Source organism: Sturnira hondurensis, unplaced genomic scaffold (assembly GCF_014824575.4).
Source record: "Sturnira hondurensis isolate 20B ecotype Veracruz unplaced genomic scaffold, ASM1482457v3 Scaffold0021354, whole genome shotgun sequence".
Classification (NCBI taxonomy): Eukaryota; Metazoa; Chordata; class Mammalia; order Chiroptera; family Phyllostomidae; genus Sturnira; species Sturnira hondurensis.
Window position 1 is genome coordinate 12748691 of NW_028093985.1, and position 13966 is coordinate 12762656.

The 13966-nt window shown below is 38.6% G+C and overlaps 1 pseudogene; it reads left to right on the plus strand.

Moving 5' to 3' along the window:
- The first annotated feature begins 9233 nt into the window (after positions 1-9233).
- On the plus strand, positions 9234-9900 carry LOC118977449 (securin-like; annotated as a pseudogene).
- Positions 9901-13966: the final 4066 nt, after the last annotated feature.

Below are 13966 nucleotides of genomic sequence, written 5' to 3' on the forward strand. Positions count from 1 at the left end.
AAACACAAGGAATGTATTGTTGGCCTGATAGCAAAAAGATAATAATACCTCCCTCTAGCTTTCTTCAAAAGGATGTGGTTGAAAATGAATATACTACTATTTGCTGAGTACTCTGAGTTCTTCAGAAGACAGTCACTGTATAAACTCAAGGTATTATTATAGTTATTACCATGTTTAGCATTTGGTTAATAGTGGAAAAGTTCTTTTACAGTCTTAGCTGTAAACTATAGCCATAAATTCCTTCCCTCTTTAAAGCTGTTCCAGAGGCTTCTAACAGTGACACTAAAGTAACAATTCAAGTACATCACTGTGCCTAATGAATAACAGCACTCCTGATTAATGGCACTTATTCAACATCACACTGACAGAAGTATGAAGTGTTAAAAAAATGAAGTTTTTGCCTACTGTGATTTTTTCCCTGCTATTAAAAAAATACAGGCATCATCAGAGCTGAGTATTTTTGAGCTGTTTTTTTATTACCTTTTTCCAGTTCAACTGCTGTTGTATTTTTCATTCGACAAGTACTGTGCTTTTGTCTCATACTGTGCTGCTCTCGGAGTGCTATCACTCAAAAGACCTGCTGTAGGATCTGCCAGGCATCTTCACAAACAGCAAGCCCACTGCTACCCTAGCACTAGACCTCAGCCCAGGGTGGAAGAGGAGGGTGCAGGAGGGAAGGCATTGCTGAAAGGCACACACTGGTCGCAGGTGACAGGGAAAGCCAAGTACTGGGAATATCTATCACAGAGCTTTTGGTGAATTGCTAGTGACTAGAGGCATACTTCACATTGCCGTATCCGAGTTTATGTATTTTACTAACCTTATTTCACTGGGTTGAAGCTATATAGTTTTATGGGCTCCCCCCACAGTCCTCTGCTAGCTGGAAATAAATTTCTCCTCAGATATATATCAAGAGATGACATTGGCTGTTGGCCCATGTCTCTGGGCAAATGTTCTGCCTGTATTTCTTATTTTTTCTTTCATCCAGGGATAAGGTGCAGGAGTACGCAGGTGGGAGTGTTTCTGTCTGACGTGCAGGAAGGAAAAAGCTTGTGGTTCAACCTGCAAGGGTGAGGAAGGCGGTGCAACCTGCATGGCCAGCTTTAGCCTCTTGTTACATCCCCGTCTTGCAAATTGTTCAATCCACCGGTGATTTGAATGGTTAGCACGAATGTCAGCTATCTCTGCACTCCAGCTTTCCTCTCTCCCGGCAGGAACATCTGGGACACAGACTTTACGAACAGTAATAATAACCCTACTTCAGCTTTCACATTTTTGCAGTTGTTATTATGTCATCATGGTAAATGACCATAATTGACCCCCACAATGAAATGTTGCCAACATTCATATGAATAGCAACTGCAATCGCACAGGCTAGCAGGCATGTGCTTTGCAAATAACATTTTTGCTGAGTAGCCAAAATCTCGGGTTCATTTGGGGACCTGAGTATTTCTGAATTATAATAGAAAATGATTTGTTTCTGAGACAGAAGAATGCTGCATAAAGAACCTAAATAGAAGGTCAGGGGTAAGTAAATATTAAAGGATTTTCAGGAGCCCTTATAATTTGGGGGCTGATTTAGATACAGAATGATGAGTCATCAGATTCTTCACCTGAGCAGAGATCTTGTCATTCTATTTCTCATCTGAAGAGAATATACAAAATACGCGCATGCGCGCACACACACAATTCTACTATTTCCACCAACCCAAAGTTAGCCGTGACCTTTCCTGACCTTCTCCAGAATTGGCATACAATAAGGATGGAACAAAATAGTGAAGAAAGAAGTGACAATGCCGAAAGGCATACCAATTCTGACTATAACTGTGCATTTTAATATTGTGCTCAGGATGCAATTTCAGCTAAATTAGTCTTGACAATTTTCAGCTGATTTGGTTGAGAAATCAGGATCATTTCAATAAATGAATGAATGGGTGAATAAATGAATGAAAGCTATCTATCTGCTCCTATTTCCTGAGGAATCTATTTTATCACAGAATGCCTATTTTTTATTGGGCTTTTTTCCCCTCAAACTGGGCATGCTGCCCTAAAATAAAACACAACCCAACACAGAAAGCAGGGACCTTGAAATTAGCTTTATTTAATCAAAAGAAACCTTGCTGGTTCAATCACTGTCATCCAGATTCAGTTAAAATTACTCACACAGGTTTTTAAAACCTGCTCCAAAGTCTTCTCTTAATTTCTCCTCATGCTGCAGACAGTAACTTCTCTCTAGTTCTGCTCCTGTGCTTAACAAGAACACCTCAGGGAAGAATACCCAGTATTACACCATTGTTGGTATAAAAATTAAGAAAGATCATGAACTTTTCATGATGCTCAGAAGATAATGGAATTTATTCAATGATTCTTATTATTCCCAAGTTACAGGGAAATTGATACAGAATTTTCCCAGGGCAAACTCTATCACTTTTAATCAACTAGTTACAAGAGTAAGTGTCCTGTTGTTTTCTGTAGCATGAAGAGTTATCTCCCCAGAAGATAGCACAGGATAGAATACAATTGCCTTTAGACCATTTCCACTTTCCTAAAAATTCTTCCAGCCCTTAGTTCCCTATTCACCCATGGTTTGCATTGGTCAGTGAGCCCTCATAGTGGGTAAAAAAGCCAAACTACCCACCACTTCTCCTAGTCCCCACTGCAAATAAATGTGTGCCTTACTCCCATCTCTTTCTCGACTCAACTGAAATGCTCCATTGCACTAGTGTGGCAAGGCTAGATATTCCCAGAAAATGTACCCGCCTTGTGCTTTTTTTCACTGAGTTATGACTAGCTGTAATTCATTTAATAAATATTTTCAATTTTGAAAAGGAGTGTATTAACCCAGATGAATCTCTCTTTGTTGAATGGATAGACAGAGACTTTCTGTTCAGAGAAGACCTGTCTTCAACACTCCCCTAACTCCTGCTCTGGCGTGCTGCAAGTCAGCGACTTGATTCTCCTCTGCTAAAGTACTCCCAAGTTAGATTTGAAAGTCAAAGTCAAATTAAAGTGTCTTAACTTTCTTCTTAGTTTTGCTCTAAAAAGAGTTAAAAACAAACAAACAAAAAAAGGCAGATGCATTTAATTCTTCTAAATTGCATTTGTTGTTTTTCCCTTTCTCTTCAACAGAAAGGAACTGGGATGGGAGATGGCAGACAGACTTTTGCTGGTTTGGGGCTGACTTACAGTTAACCAAGCAAGGCCTAGATCATCGCCAACAGAACTAATCAGCCATTGTGGTCTACAGAGGTGCGCCTCATGAAATTTGCAGGTGGAGAGAATTGTGTGAAATTGTTGCTGCTTGTGTTAAATTTTTGAAGTTTGTAGATTCCTTTATTAACTCAATTTGGTATAGTTTTGACCAGAGAAGAACTAACCACAAGCTTGAACTTTCAGTCTCTGTGCTCAACTCTCCTTCCTGGGGGAACAAGCCAGCCCTTTCTCCTTATTTGGTCATGGGCTATCCAATCTGTCTCCTCTGGGTTCGGAGTCTTTTTCCTGGACCAGTGTTTCTTACCTAATAGCTACATTACTACATTATTAAAATGTGCAAAGAAAACTAAGTCTATCACTTTATATGTTTAAAAGATGCCCATTAATCCAAATGACTACTGCATTTTGAAATGTTCACTCACTCATTTTTTCTTTGTTTTCATGCTATTAAGATACTATTTTTAATCAAATTTATTGGGGTTACATTGGTTAATAAAATTATATAGGTTTAAGGGCTACACTGTATTGTGTATTCACCACCCTAAGTAATCTCTCCTTCCAGCACCATTTACTCCCCCTTTACCTCTCCTACCTTCCCCTATCCTAATTTTCTCCTGGTAATGGCCATACTATTGTCTTTCTATGAGGTTTTAGTCCAGCATCAGAATGTCTCTGAAATTTTAGTACTCGATATTATTATTTTGCTTAATCCCTTCACCCTTTTCACCCAGCCCCCAGCCCCCCTCCTCAGACAGCTGTCCATTTGTTCTCTGTATCCATGAATCTGTCTCCACCTTTCTTATTAGTTCATTTTGTTCACTAGATCCCATATATGAGTGATCATATGGTACTTGTTTTTCTCTGAGAGGCTTATTTCACTCAGCATAGTGCTCTCTAGGTCCATCCATGCTGTAGCAAAGGGCAAGATTTCCAACTTTTTTATAGCTGAGTAGTATGCCATTATGTAAATACACGACAGCTCTTTTTTCCACTCATCTACTAATGCACACCTGGACTGCTTCCAAATCTTACTATTATAAATAGTGCTGCAATGAACATAGTGGTGCAAATACTTATAGATCATTTACTTGTGTCAGATGCTATTCTAGTCACTTATGCAAGTTCCCAGATAAACACTACATTTTCTTTGGCTATGGGTATTGTCATTAGTAGGGTGGTCAATGGAACGTAGTTAAAAATGATGTATAAAATTCTGAGTGGTCTTCAGTTTGAAGACAAGCTGCCTTTCCAGGACTTTGGCTCATATTTCCACAAGCTAAACTATTATTTGAGCCAGTAACCTAAACTCTAACTTTGTAAATGATGGAGCCACAGGATGAAAGGAATCTAAGTTAATAAAGTAGCTAGCTACCCACTGTTCTAATCTGGCCTGTTTAATTAGAGATAAATAAATTATTTACTTAAGACTATTGGATCTTTCTTATAGAAATACAGCATTTACCCTAATTAATATGTGCAGTTTTCTAAGAAGAAATGATACTAGTGTTTACAAGGCATATTCAGAATTTTATTTTATATATTTTTATAATTATAAAGAAATAAATTTCTTCATTGCATCTGGGCAGCTGTTTGCCAATCATTCCCCATTCTAGCCCCCTTCCCACACACCTACTGAAGGTGGAAGAAAAGTGATATTCATGGTGACATAAGTTGTAGGCTCAGTGGACAACACATGATGGGCCCAATACATCCAGATTATTATCACTATTCAGCACTGTTTCACCACTCCATTTCTAGAGGAGGGCTACATTTCCCCATTTTTCTATTAATTCTCAGTCTCTCATCCCAACTATTAAAAGTGGACTGCATTTGCCACTCAGATCTTCTTGTACTCATCAATAAAGGGTATTTTTGCTTCATTAGACACTTGCAGTTTTCTCTCTTTGCTCCTCTTGTGCTATGTTGCAAAGAACAACTTGTAATAAGTTGCTCCCACTTCACTACCAAAAATAAAATCTTCTTTTAAAATTAAATGCTTTCATTTCAACTGTGATAATGTCAAATTTGGCACAAAACTATGATAATGGAACAATTTCAACCTAAAAATCTGCCAGAAAACATTGAAGTCAAGAGTGTTTAAAATGTAGATAACGTTCACCTGGGGAAACACTCAGTTAGGAAGACACTAACATTTAGGGTTCTAGATCCCAACTTTTCCATTTCTACCACCATAACCTAGTTCTTAGCAATCAGTCCTTCTATGACTTTTCATAGCTTGTATTGTTAGTATCATTCATTTGGAATTCAGCATGTAATTATCATTACAGTTATTTATCTCTTTGAATGCAGTTTCTGTCTCCACATTTAGCTTATAAATTAGGCACCACCATACATAAATCTGACACAGCCCCAGCTCCTAGTACAGCTGCTGCATGGACAGTTGGCTCAGTAAGAGTGGACTAATGGCGATATACGCAAATACTGTTCTCCTAGACCCTAGCGTTTCCAAGAAGTAGGGTTGGGAAGGGAAACTTGAAAAAAAAAAAGACTGCAGGATGGGAGAGGGCTTGGGTGGATGGGTGGAAAGATGAAAGGGATCAAGAAGTACACATTAAAAGTACAGCACAGGAATCTAATCAATAATATTGTAATAACTATGTATTTTGTCAGATGGGTACTAGGCCTAGCAAGGTGATCACTTCATAAGGTGTATAAATGTCTAATTACTACATGTACACCTGACTAATTTAATGTTGTATGTCAACTGAAATTAAAAAATAAATTTAAAAAATATGAAGAAAAAAGAAAAGGGGAACAATTTTTTCCACAAAACACACACACACACATATGCAGCCCCACAATAGGTATTTTTCGGATGGGCCAGTGTTTAGGCTTATACTATTCCCCTCAAGAACCTCTTGAATTGTGGTTCTTAATTTAGTAGGCAGTACTTGAATTTAATGATAAAAAATGTGAGTTCAGAGAGCTGATATCTAATATCTTACAAGCTGTAGGGAGTATTTTATGAGTATTAGCATAGATAAGGTTCTTATTTGTACTTATGTTCAAGTGGAAAATATTTTAAAGCTCTTTTTTTTCAATCACTTTGCTGGTTCTTAATTACCAAGTACACTATTGCTTATTTATTTGACTTACTTTGTAAAATGTTTATTTTATGCTATTCATCTCCATGAAAAATATAGGGAATAATATTACCACCAGACACTCAAACTCTGGAAAAGGCATGTACCAACAGGACATTCCTAACAGATGCCAATTTTATATAAATAGCACTGTAGAGGCAGAAGTCTGAGTAACTCAACAAAACAAAATTAAGTATTTAACTAAAAAACCCTATTTTCCCTTTTAATGTAGTGGTTCAGAGCAGTGTCTTAATTTTCTAATTTATTAGAAAGGCAATATGGTAAAGGGGTTAAAGAAACAGGCTGTGGAACCAGACAGCCTAAGACTGGATCTCAGGTCCTTCATTTACTAGTTGTTAAGTGTAGAGCACATCATTTCTCTGTGCTTCCATTTCTCCCCCTGGAGAAATTGGAGGGGACTAGAGTCTATCTCACAGAGTAGTTCTGGGGATTGGGTAAATGAACACATGCAAAACAGGAAGCACATGGCCTGACACATAGGAAGTATTCAAAAGACTTTAGCAATTATTTGGGGCTAGCAAGTATTCTAGATACATCAAGTGCTAAAATCTCCATTTTGACTTTTTACTTTCTGATGAGAGATTATAAACCAACATTCTTGTCATATTTGAAGATTTAATTCCCTCTTGTCATCTCCAGGTGAGATTCACTTAGGAAGAAAATAACCTCAATAAGTAAAAAATTGCATTGGAAGATAGAAAAAATTCTAGTGATTTTTTAACAAAAGTATTAACCAAGGTTTAAAATTTTTCTCATGCTTAACATTGCATTGTATTCCCTACACCTTCATAGTTTTTAGGAGCATTGAACCAAGAACTCACCTAGGATTAGTTGTAAAAAAAAAAAAAAAAAAGGTCATTACCTCCCATTGTGATGTCATCTCTCCCTCCCTCACTAGGGATCTATCCTGAGTCCCAATTTCATTGTCTCAGAGGTCTCCAAGCTTGAAGAATGCCAACTGAAGTATGAATTTTTTATTACTTTTTTCAAGCACAGTCCCATTTTAATTGAAAATACCTGAAAGGAAAAATGCTGGTCTGGTTTTGTGGAGTCCTACTGTTTTGCCACACATCAAGTTCCACAACTCTGTATGACAGCTACCTTCCCCCTGGTCTTCTCACATTTCCCATGTTCTTCATGAGCATGCTGCTTGATCCAGAAGTTGGCACTTGTTTTTAGCTAAGCCAATATTCTACCTTTGATAGTTTAAAACTTGGGACAGAGAAAGACAGAGTAGTTTCTCTCATGGGTTAAAGATAGAATATATTAAACTTAGGAAGCATTAGTTACCATGTTTAGATCATGCANACTGTTTTGCCACACATCAAGTTCCACAACTCTGTATGACAGCTACCTTCCCCCTGGTCTTCTCACGTTTCCCATGTTCTTCATGAGCATGCTGCTTGATCCAGAAGTTGGCACTTGTTTTTAGCTAAGCCAATATCCTACCTTTGATAGTTTAAAACTTGGGACAGAGAAAGACAGAGTAGTTTCTCTCATGGGTTAAAGATAGAATATATTAAACTTAGGAAGCATTAGTTACCATGTTTAGATCATGCAGGGGAAAGACGACACTGATACATAAAGACAAGAGCTGTAAAGAGTTTGGGAAACATTAGAGACACAGATTCCATAGAACTCCTTAGAAGGGTGGTGAGGAAGAAAGGCCAAGCAGTTTTCCTGACCTTCCCATGGCTATTTTCAGGTTTTCTTTAGAGCCCTGGAAACATCTCCTATGCTGCCTTTCAGAATCCTCCTGACGCAAATTCTTTGGCCAGCCAGGCTGTGACCACTGGTTCAATGCTGGCTTCCATCAGCTTCTTGAAAGCAGATTTAGATGGCCTCTCGTGGAAGGCCCAACCTCTGTATGTCTCATTTCCTACCTGGGGGTACCATGACGCTGCAGCGTGGGAATCTGTCCCATATTCCTGCGTGCACCATATGGAAATCCAAGGGACTTTGTGCCCATGGAGCCACCATTGACCAATGGAAGCCAACGACGAAAGGCTTTCTCCTTTCGTCCCAAGTACATTACACTAGGGTCTCAGAAAGGTTGAGCACCAGTCACCTAAACCCCTGGTGCATTTTAGGGTGGCCAACTAATAACTCTTCCTTGAACTAGTTTTTCTTCCTTCCTTGTTTCTCTCTGTCCCACACCCCTGTCCCCTGGCATCATATTCCCAGATAAACACTAAGGAATTCTTCATATCCGGTTCAGCTTTTGAGGGAACTTGAGCTAAGAGACCCAGTATTTTTTCAGCAAATTTGCTTTAGTTAGATTTCAGTCATAAAAATAGTAAGTAAAAAAAAATTCTAGTCTCAGCTAAATAGTTAACACAATGACTATGACTTTAGAAAAAACTGACTGGTCTATACCTCAGTTCATTCATTTATAAAAGAGTGGAATTGGGCATATTTCTAAGGCTCCTTTTGTCCCCAAGTTTCCACATTTTAAATAAAAGGCTTTATGTCTCAGAGAAATAAATCTCTAGTGGTGTCTGTGCAGATATTGGGACAATCAACTCCTCCTATATTTCTGTCCCTTCAATGCTCACATCTCTGGCTACGCCATGGCAAAATTGGCTTCTGATTTCCATGTGTCCTTTAATCCAGGACACCAGGGAGAAATTAGTGAGGGTGGTTACATGTGGGAATGGAGTTTATAAATTATTTCCCTAGCATATCTGAATCTCTCAAGCTGCCCCAAAAGAATCTTTGAATGATTGTTGGCCTAAAATAAATTATATTCTCATAGAAAAAAAGTTAATTTGTGAAAAATAAAATTTATGAGAAGTTCTTGAAAGTCTTATCTGTGAAAACTTAAGTCTTATAGGATTCTGGAAGGTTCCTGTAACTTCTCTTGGTTTCAAGATTCTCAAACCCGGTGGCTGAGGCATGGATGATTTTGGTTGTTGATCCTAACTCAATCCAGGATGGCGACTGTGATCTTCGTGGATAAGGAAAACAGAGAACCAGGAACCCATGTTAGTCCTAAGGACCAGCGAAAGCTGGTCCTGGCCTTCAGTCAAAGATTTAGATGGGTGATCTCGGGTTTCAAAAACATGTGTTTGCAGAATGTTTGATGCTCCACCAGCCTTACTTGAAGCTTCCAGAAAGGCTTTGGGAACTGTCAACAGAGCTACAGAAAAGACAGTAAAGAGTAATGGACCCCTCAAACAGAAACAGACAACCTCCCCTGTTAAAAAGGTGACCGAGAAGACTGAAGGGAAAAGACTGTTAAAGGGCTCCTGCCTCACATGACACCTATCTAGAAATTTAAAAAGTTCTTTCTCTTCAGTCCTCTAGACTTTGAGAGTTTCCACCTGCCTGACAAACACCAGATCACCCAGCTCCCCTTGAACAGACAGCCTCTCGTGATCCTCGACGAGGAGAGGAAACTTGAAAGGCTGTTACACCTCGGTCCCCCTTCACCTCTGAAGATGCCCTTCCACCGTGGGAGTCTGATCCCTCACAGTCTCCCTCAAGCATTCTGTCGACTCTGGATATTGGATTGCGACCTGTGTGCTATGGTGTAGAGAATGAGTTTCTTAGTGCTTTATAGCTTGTATATATGTATTAATAGTTTGTATTAATAAAGCAATTCTTTAATGGAAAAAAATTCTCAAACTTGGGACTTTGACCTCAGAACATTTCCCTCTCTTCCTCCTGGATCACATCTCAGAGTCTTTTCTCAGGGCATCTGGTTACTCAAGTGCACATTCCCTCATGACTCAGGCTGACTATTCAAGGCACCTCTGTCACCTTTAAAGCTCTGTACTGTGAATTAACATCTAACTTTCTCATCTTTGGTGAGGACTGGTTGCTCTTCCAATTATTCCTTCCACTTTGACATCCTTCCAAAGATAAAACCAGAAGGAGTAAAGTGAATAGAGCAAAAAATTATATGCTTAAAACAAACTTTTCTAAAAATCCCACATATATGATGTTAAAGAAAATATGAGCCCTGGCTGGTGTAGCTCAGTGGATTGAGCACAGGCCTGCAAACCAGACAATCACGGTTTGATTCCCAGTCAGGGCACATGCCTGGGTTGCAGGCCAGTTCCCTGCAGGGGCCAGTTCCCAGCAGGGGATGCACGAGAAGCAACCATACATTGAAGTTTCTCTCCCTCTCTCCTTCCCTTCCCCTCTAAAGATAAATAAATAACATTTAAAAAAAATAAAATATGGATTAATGGCCTAAACAAATCAAATTAACTGGAGACATCACTAAGAGCAGATTCCTACCATCCCAAGGCATTTTGAACAGTGAGCGTATTTGACATAAAGTGAGAGCTGACACAGTGAAATCACAGCAAGAAATAGAGGTTAGGCAGTAGAGGACAAGTTTAGCTCCACCTAGTGCATTTAGGCAGAGGAAAGGGGAGATGGGGGAGTATTTAATAGTAGGACAGAAAGAATGCCTTTAGAGTAAAGGGTGTCTGCATAATCAAGGTTTTGGATAACAGTGAGTCCCAGATTTGTTGTTTGATCCAACTAAAACTGAAGAGGTTTATAAAATCCTCTCCACTTAGTGGCATTAAGAAGGCAGTGATTTGTGGCAAACATTTTTGTGGAGCCCATTTAATTAAAGGAATAGTGCATTGCTAAGTTTTGCATGAATTTGTACAGTAGAAAATAACAACAGAAGTTACCAGGAAAATTAAAATGCAGTTGAGGAATATCTTTGCTTTGGAAACTAAACTGAGTAACCACAAAAACAGAGCTAAAATTTTTTTGCAAAGCATGTCAGCTCTGATTTTTTTAAAAAATGGCTTTGAGCTTGAATGCAGGTCAAAGGAGAATGTGATAGAAGCTGCTGCTGCACAAGGCCCATGCTGGCTCTCCTACTGGGCAGACTACTCATGGGTCTCAATAAAGCTGGGAGATTGGGCACAAAATCAAAATAAGGCAGGTTCCTCTTTGATGAATGGATCCAGAATTTTGCAAACTGGAAAACATCTAGAAGGCAACTATTTTCATTTCCATTTCACATTAAGTAGCATTTTTTTTGTAAACTAAACTTTCAATTTGAAATACATGTGACGGTGGGCATAGGACCCAGTCTCTCCACTGGCGGTTTCTGTGTGGCCCTTCTCAGGGCCAACATGGAATCCCAGGGGACATAGTGAGGGCTCTGAACCAGAGAAAAGACAGAATCAAAGTGAATCTGACGCAACCCAGTACCCAATTTTGGTCATCTTAGCATTGCTTCCAAAAAACAAACGAGGGCTCCACTTTCTAGAACATTACTTTTTTTTTGCTGCCATTACTCTTGATTTCTTTCTCCTTTTTAAAAAAATTATAAGAACATTTAACATGAAATCCACCCTCTAAAATTTTAAGTATACAGTAGAGTGTTGTTAACTGTAGGCACAATGTGGTACAGTAGATCTCTCAACTTATCATTTCTGTATCTAAAAACAACTGAGGTCTTGATCATTCCTTGCCCTAATATGCATAGCCATGAAAACTAAAAATTAACCAGTTATGGGGACTTGATGACACAGTACATTTTTTTCCCATTTGCCCCTGTCACAATGTTCCCATCCCCAATTTTTTCAAATAATCTTTTCCCTTTAAGGAAACAACTGGTGGAATATATCCTGAGATATCTCCTGAGGCCTTTCTCTTTTCCTCTAGCACACTAGGCATTTCCCCTCAGGAGAGAAAACAGTGGGGCTGGTGCATCCGATCCAGTCTGACTAATACTGCATTCTTTTACTGCTGAGATTAGTTCCCAAGAAATCCTTTTATGTGTTAGTTTGGAGAAACTTTGACTCTCTCATTCCTTCTGGGGATTGCTCTCTTGACTTCCTGTAGAGTTACACATTAGCTGTAAATTTTCTTTCACCAGAAGGGTGATCTTTTAAAATAGAAATTTTCCTTTAAGTTATTGAAATAATTATAGGAAATGGTTAAAAGGTATTAATAACATTTCAGAGGAGTTCACATCATGTACTCTACAAAACAAATGGTCATTTTAAAGGCCAAAATATCTAGTACTAAAATTTCAATGACGTTCTGATACTGAACTAAATCCTCTGAGAAACAAGGAAACTGGCTTATTCTGCAGCCCACAAAATTTATCACACTCCAGGGTATAAAGCAAGGCAAAGAACTTTATTTCCTGTGCTATATATTTCAGTAAATATGTCTGTGTCCCAAAAAGGATAATAGTTTTAAAGGCCCTAAAGATTTTGAGTCCTAAGATTACATTTTTGGGATGATTGCACCTTGCTTACACAGGCAGAACAAAATCGCTATTTTTCACAGAATTAAAAAATCTATTACTTCATTAGTTTCCCAGATTTATGTAAACAACACTTGCAATAGCATTTATAAAGTAGACATGTAGATGTCATAATAGTAAAGTCATGTTTCTTATTTCCTTTTTCTTCCTTATCGGTAAGAGAAGAAGATTTAAGAAAGTAAGAAATGAGGCTCCTCTTGAAAGAATTTGATTAAAATAACTCGCAACTCTAGCCTGTTTCACAGGCTCCCACCTCCCTTTCCTGTCAGTTGAGAAACTTAGTTGGGAGAAGGAGGTTGTTAAGTGTGAACGAATCCATCCTGGTTTTCAGAAAGCCCCTGCTGTCATTGTTCAGCCACTCAATCTGAATCTTTTACATGATTTCTGAAAAGCAAGGCATGAGCTGGCTGGAAAAAGTGACCAAGTATCTCCACCTGCTCAGCTCTGCTGGCTAAGGGAGGAGAACCGTAGCAAAACTCTTTTTCTGCCATTCGGGATTGAGGTGGGAGCACCTGGGGTTTCCAATTTTAGAATATAACTATTTGGGCAATTAGGAAACCTCTGAGCATCTCTTTCCCCTGGCATTTAGGTAAATTAATAATATTAAGCCTTTCTAAAATAAGAAGTGGGTTATAAGATATGCCGACCTACCATGAGCATAATTTGCTCAGTTACCTTTTCTCCAAAGGAGACTCATGAAGTTCCAGTCCTATAGCATTATTGCCTATGAGCCCATGGGCCTGGAATTTCCATTTCCCACAGATTCAAGACAATGAAACTTTGTTATCATGCACCCTTATTTAGCTCCAATGTCCAGGACAAGGATTTGTTTGAATGTCCCAGTCTAAACCTCCTGAAGCAATATTATTTTTAGGCAATAGCTTCCATTCATATTGCTAACAGCTCTTGAATTCTCTAGTTTGTCTGTTAGAATACCCCTTTTACTTTTTGTATTTCCTAAGTTTTATATTTTGCCACATGCAGTACAAAGTAATTTTTTTATTTTTATTTTTTTTTTTGCTTTTTCCCCCCAATTTTTTTATTTAATTATTTTTCAAGTACAGTTTTCTGTCTATTACTCCCATCCCATCCCACCCCCCATCCTCCCCCCTCCCTCCCATTTCCACCCTTCTCAGTTGTCCATGTATCTTTTATATAGGTTCCTCTAAATCCCTCCCTTATTTCCCCTGAAATTCCCTCCCCTCTCCCCTCTGGTCACTGTCAGCCTGTTCTCTATTTCAGTGTCTTTGGTTACAAAGTAATTTTTTTTAAAAGCACCAATATGACATGTGGCACATGGATTAATTAGATAATTCAAGAATCAGTAGAAGCTTTGATCTCAAGGTACAAATACTTCTCAGTTTTCTATAAACAGAAA